The 7,006-nt window shown below is 35.1% G+C and overlaps 1 protein-coding gene across 1 annotated transcript in view; it reads right to left on the minus strand.

The window, feature by feature from the left end:
* Positions 1–7,006, minus strand: part of LOC120327250 (uncharacterized) — a 76,182-nt gene that overhangs the window by 45,784 nt on the left and 23,392 nt on the right. The window lies entirely within an intron of this gene.

Here is a 7,006-nt window from a genome sequence, read left to right on the forward strand (position 1 = left end):
AAAATGTATGAAAAGATGTTGCCTTTGCGTGTGATAGGGCGATTTACGCTCTACGGGATTTTGTTTGGCTTCCGGGCCCGCTGCGAAGGCGCAAATTATCTTAATGCTGGGCGATTTTAACACATTTAGTATATACCTTACTGAATAATGTGGAGCCCACCTGTTTTCAAAGTACATTTGCCGATTTCCATGTATCAAAGAAAATTGTCGCGGGATTATGCGGTATAGACATAGCATAAACAGCTTCGTGAAAAAATACGATAGAACATTCGATATTGATGGTGAAAGTTTTCCCCCAAAAAATGTTACATGCATCGCTAGCCATATGGTTTTTCGGACAGGGGGGGATTAATAGGCGTAATAGCATTTTCATATAATTAATTGCCGGTACATACGGTACCTCAATATCAGGGTATTTATTTCTCACAATAACCACAGTGACTCTGTTGAGTAATAGTATTAGCTTCAAGCAAGTTTGAGGATGCTATTCAAAAAATTACGTGTTGTATCCATGTTTGATAATCCTGTTAACATACAAATTTAAATGTGTATTCAGTTATTTTATTTAAGGCAATTTGGTTGAGCAAAGGCTAAACTGAACAAATATTCAAATTAGCAATGTTGGGTGCGTTAAAATATAGCAAAACCACTTTAAGAGTAACTCAACTACAAGTGATACTTGAATGATGCTTGAGAGGTTAAGACGATTTAGCTAAATAGACATGGATTAAGATAGGTCACACTTGAACCTCTACCTACAATACGGTGTTTTGATTGTTTCAGGCTTGATCACATATGATCTGGTGAATACGTAGTTCACAAAAGCTCACTTTGTTTGCACATATTTCACACTGAAAATGAAGGTCGTCAGAAGAAAAATGATAGCACGTTAACAGGATGAAATCTGACATCTAGCCTTATCTGGCATGTTTCAGCTGATATAAATTGATAACTGACATATGAGACAGTGGGTTTTGCGATATGTCTATCCACATCCGCTGGTGTGCATATAGAATTTAAAAAAAAGATTTGATGCAAATGATGAGATATGACAATTCAGTTATCATTGTTAACTCGCAACTGAAATATCAACGGGAGTCTATGGGACCATTGGAATGCCAGTTTCTCCAGCATTTCTAGGAGGCAGACACCACAAGAATCTACGGTGCTACGTGCAGCAAAAATCTTAAATTTGCCTATACCAAAACGCTGCACACACCTGGCAAGTCGCCAAAATTGCTTATAAGCTATTAGGTTTCGCCAACACAAAATGGCACATACTTCAGGGGTCATCATATTACGTAGCCCGTTGACTTTGACAAATACACGAATAAATATTTGAATAAGTGCGATTTCACCATGATCGTATGTATACATACGTACACACTACATGACCACAATGCCTCGCACACAATACCTTATTATTGTACCACATGCAGACACACTGTCTGCAACGCTAACATTGTATGTTTAACTTTGAGCCACAATGAATGAAACCATTAAATTAATGTTGGCTTTGAATTGTTTAGTTAAAGATTGCTTGCTAAGTAAAAATATAAAGTAAAGTCGAAGGTACTGTCCAGAATATTGCGACACGGGTATTTGAGAATTCAATAGACCAGGGTACAAGATTAGCCTTGGCATTGATGTGATTGGAATCGTTGCATTTTCTTTTTCATTGTTCTTTATTAAGTGAACACCCACTAAATGTCTTATTTTTCAACAGAATTGTTTTTCAATACTTCATCAATACTACATTTTGAACAAAATTCCGAAATATCAGACTGTGTATTGTCTGTCAAACTCAGATGAACCATATAGTTCCAGTTCAACCGTCCGCAAAAGAAAATAACAAAAATCTTTGAAGTATAACAACCACAGTAAGGTCATACATAGAAAAATGTCATAATAATTGAGTTGCAATATTTACCTGTCTAAATCTAATATTGATTCGGTACATGGCAACGTTTATAAAACTAAATAAAAGTATAAAAACTCTGACGTCAAGAAATTTTAGTATATCTGCAACTCGAAGTTTCAAAATTCGAGAATTGTAAAAAAACAGTTTACCCATGAACATCGAGAACGTGGACCAAGCTTGAGTAAGCGTTTGTCAAAGATAAGTTGATGAACATACAATTGGAGCATAGTAAATAAAGTTATCAACGTCGCTTCCTCCCTGATTTTCCAGTAAATATTGACCATTAAATATGGAGGTTTGTAGTGTTTGATGAAGTCATCTATAAATTTTGATCCGCCCGTGCTCAGCTAACTTCAATGCGCCAAATTTGAATTGACATTTGAAAAATTGAACAAATTTTAGCTCATACAAAACAGATGGTATTTGATAAGATATTTCAGATTAATTGGTTTAAATCCTCATGTTGGTTACATCAATTAACGTTCCGATATCACGGCCTAGTAATAACATTAAAATGTCGATTTGAATTTTCAACATTATTATAGCTTAAGGTAGGATGGGTGCGGTATAAAATCGTGGTGATAAGCCCAGTTGAGTCAGAATCGTTTTAGACATGTCGTACACTCAATGTCCCGTCTAAATAAAAAGTAGGCAATATGGAATTATAGTTGAAATATGGATGGATATATGGTCCGGATCACCATTTGAATGTAATCTTCTGTAGAGAGTTATTGCGCTGCAATATCGGTCTGGATTTAATCACTGCCAATCCGTATTATTTACTGATATTAGATGAAATTTTCAATATTTGAGATATAGTTTGCTGGTACTTTACAAAACGGGGTCTGAGAATCATGTCACATCTTGACTCGTCAATCCGTCCGCATTATGATCTTAAAGATAATCTATGTATGTATGCCGTGTACAATCTGCACATCACGATAATATTTTCGTCGATATGTAGATTTTGTGAAATAAAATAAAAAAGATGGTGGATGATAACAAGAGTTGAAATGTTAGTATCCTGTACGCAACTATAACTGAATGTTAAAATACCATGCGTTGTTTGTATACGTGAATCCATGACCATATCTATGTAATAATCTATCTTATTTTCACTTAAATATGGCCGGGGGCGAATGTCCCCACCGCGGCATGCACGTCATCAACATGCAGAATATTCTAGACTAGAAGATATGCATCAAAATCGTACCTAGGTAAGGAACGGTAAATTAACTTTTGCAGAAAATGAAACTCTAGCTGCATGTCGGAACGCCCAATATGGGTCCTTTACAAATCTTATTCTAATAAATGAAATGCTATGCAATTCACTGCCACTGTTTTAATACAGAATTGAACTTGCAGAATGTAGCAGGCAGTTAAACGTGCAATGGTTTATTATTATTAATCATGTTGTAACGGAGTCTTACAATGCAGGATTTGGAAATATATATACCTTAATAAATGCCTTTGCTAAAATCGAGCATCCATCCAGTTTTATGTAGTCCTAAAGACTCTAAATAAAATCATTTCAAATTTAAATCATCTTATCAGTTAGTACAGAATTTCAGTAACTTTCTTCAATTCAAAAATGCAACGCTCGTCCAAATAGAAAATATTGAGTAGGTCAGTTAGTATCAGATAGATTAGTAGCTTTCGATATTTGTTAAGACAGGTGCTTAACTTCAAGTGGTCTTGTCAGCAACGATATGTCATTTTCAATAGATTGAAGTCTTTCTTAAGATATTATGTTTACCGGATTAGGAGCTCTTTGAAGTATAACAAGTAGTCATAAGTAACGAGACTGATCAGTTGAGTTCGGTGACTGAGAAATGTTGGATCCATTCGTGTAAGTCAACAAAGGTAATACACTGATAAGCAGAAACAAAAGACAAATACCACAGGGATGGCCACCAATACAGATGCATTCTGAGAAAATATTTTTTGATTTGGAATATGAGATGTTAATTACCAGTATGTACGTTTAAATCTACTTGTGTGACGGTCTAAATTCCTAATTTTTTTAATACGATTGTTTTAAATTAATCCTAGACTTATTATATCGAATATAATTTATTTTAAATGAATTCGAATCGTTTTGTACATCCATGCAAATACGTTTTCAATCAAAGAATACAGCCAATACTAGTCAAGATAAAATTAGTTGACAATTTGGTAAAAGGTCACAGGTGCTATTACAAGGAACCATTTATGAAAATCATTGTTTCAATCGAAGTGATGAGGAATAGCTAGCGAATTCGTTATTCCTACTTTGACAATTTAAATAAGATTGGGAAAAGTAGGAAATCGTATCGTAGCTCGGTAGATATACGGGCATCAATTTTGAGGGCCGGCATATGGCTATTGATGCCTATTGACCACTCTGGCAAATAAGGGTGATTGTTGCGACGGTGACGTAATGGTAAACTCGACAGAACCGACGCTGATGTTGTTGTATCAGCAAATGAAACTAAACACTTGAATACGCTCATTGGTGATTGAACACCACTCTCGAAAAGGACTCTAATAAGAGAAAACGCAAGTTTTATTAGAAAAGATTTAGGACAGAAAGTATAAATTGGGATCGAGTTTGAAAAAATGATAACTCATATCTTGACGCACAAGGGTTGAGCTTTGTTGTGATTTTGTCATTATTGCCATTCTTAGATCGAAAGACCAATTTGAGGCAAATGATATCTATTTTCTTATGTTTCTTTGCAACGAAGCGATAAAATGAAAGTATATTCCGCCTTTCATTAATGTGTGGTGAATTCAATATAGCATAATGATGAACTCCGAAATGGAACAAAATGAAAATTGTAAATTTTTTCAAATGAATTTGATAAAATGATATTAGAACCACAATCAATTTGTATATTTAAGAGTAATGCGACATAAACTGGTATGAAACGAAGGAGTGTTGTACTTGTACACGATATTACTTGTGTAACAAATTGCAGTGAGGAGAATGTTGTGATATAGAGGAGAAGCATTACTAGAAATTGATTTTTTTACATGTATTTCAGTTGTTAAATAACGCCTAACGCCAAACGTTTGTGACCCACAAATGTGTAAGTGTTGAGAACCAACTATTGAGAAAGTGTATACATTTGAAGTAATATTTATTGTTGATCGCCAGGCTGTGCCAGAGAATTTAGTATAAACACGTGCGTAACTCGAGAAGGTTGTGGTGAAAGGTTTAAATCAATGCGGTCGTGCCGGCAAATCCTTTGTCAGATAAACTAAAAGAGCCATCGCACGCGATTCCGAGAATGACACATCCGAATGATATTGCTGGGAATTATGGTCCTGATCGTAATCTATTGTTAAACATCAATAAGGTAAACTAACTTCAATGTGTGATATCCGAGGTTATAGAATTAGGACTGGTGAAAAAGCAGTGTATACTCATTCAAATTTGAAATTTCCATTTTAGTCTGAAATGTGACGAGAAGAATGGCTATTTTTATGGTTATTATGAATCTTGCCAATTTTTTTTCCGCCAAAACTAACATATCGTGTAACAACAAAATTAAAGACAAAGTTTTCACCGAATTTATAAATACGGGTATATTTCTGATTAGCCGTAGTGGTATGTTATGTTACTCGTGTGCTCGACGACTATTTAACTGGTTGGAATCGAAAAGCTTCAGAAATTGAGATAAACCATGAAGAAACAGTGAATCATATAGTATATAACAATTTCGCTGTAACTTGGTTATAAAATATTAGTCTGTAAAACACATGGGGTGCGACGGCATATTTAACACATTCAAACAAAAGAAGCTTAAATTTTCGTCAGTCTGTGAGAAAAAACCTGGCCACCACGACTATTTGATTTGGGAAAGATAAACACTCGTGTTAGTTTGTTTACTTTTGATTGCAAACGATGTCCGAAGACAATGACCCAATTCACAGCATGTCTGTAAATTCACGATAGTTTGTGGGAATCGTCAAAGGTGATTCAATGCGTTTTACTACTAACTGGAAGTCACAAAAATAAGCAGAGTGAGAAATATTTGTTATGTGTAGAACATAGCATGTCTTATTACAATATTTTACGATTTTACAATGTCGTATGTTTATCGGAAAATAAAATTACTAAAAGGACAAAGCATGTGGCTGTTTTGCCAGAAAAATAGTAGCAAGGAACAGCTTCTTAGATGGTGTTGTCGCGTAATCTTCAAGAGTATGTTCTTATCAAGTGGATATGTTGTTATACTTGGAATAATAGCGTAGCTCAAGTGGCCTTAAGATCAAATTAAAATTGCTCTTTTGATAAAAAATAGATGAGAAGGTTAACCGTTATCGGTGAATAATAGTACAAAAGGCATATATATATAGGCAGTATATTAGGTAAATAGGAATACGATAACACCTTAATGTCGTCATCAACGCACACGTGTATGGAGGTAAATTACATGACTATGTATACGATACTGAAATCTAATAAGTATAATTAACATGAATGAAATTAGACATTACACAACGACGTCCTTTGTATTGCACACTGATAGTAGGCCGGTTGGCGCCAATGTATCTTTGTATTTGCCAAACCATGGTGCTGGACAAAGTATATTCTATATTTGTGCACAGGCTACCGTATATAAAGAAGACTGTTGAAAACTAATGAAAATTTCAAATATAAGACAGCAGACTATGTATTCGCAGAGGTCATGACCGACTAGTTCAATTTGTGATGGCAAAGGTTGAACGGAATCACGTTACCAAAAATTGAGACCCATGAGACACTGTAGCTTGAATTCTGCAATACAAGTCATAGAAGTATTCAGAATAAGCCCCTGCCCTGCAGCTTATCAGGTTATTTATACTCGAATAGGGTTAAAATGTCAGCACTGTTTACGGTGGTCGTTAGGTAAGCTCATATGAGAACAAGAAAAGACAGGGTAAAAACCGACACAAAAGTAGGCAATATCGTGCGATAACGTTAGTCTGTAACTAAAAAAGAAAAAGAACGCAAGAAAGCAATCGCCATAGCTACACGCCCGAGGTTTCATCGGAAATTCAAATAATAGAGATACGAGCAGAGGCAAGCAACGTACGAAGAAGAGAAGATATCAACAA

This window comes from Styela clava, chromosome 4 (assembly GCF_964204865.1).
Source record: "Styela clava chromosome 4, kaStyClav1.hap1.2, whole genome shotgun sequence".
Taxonomy (NCBI): domain Eukaryota; kingdom Metazoa; phylum Chordata; class Ascidiacea; order Stolidobranchia; family Styelidae; genus Styela; species Styela clava.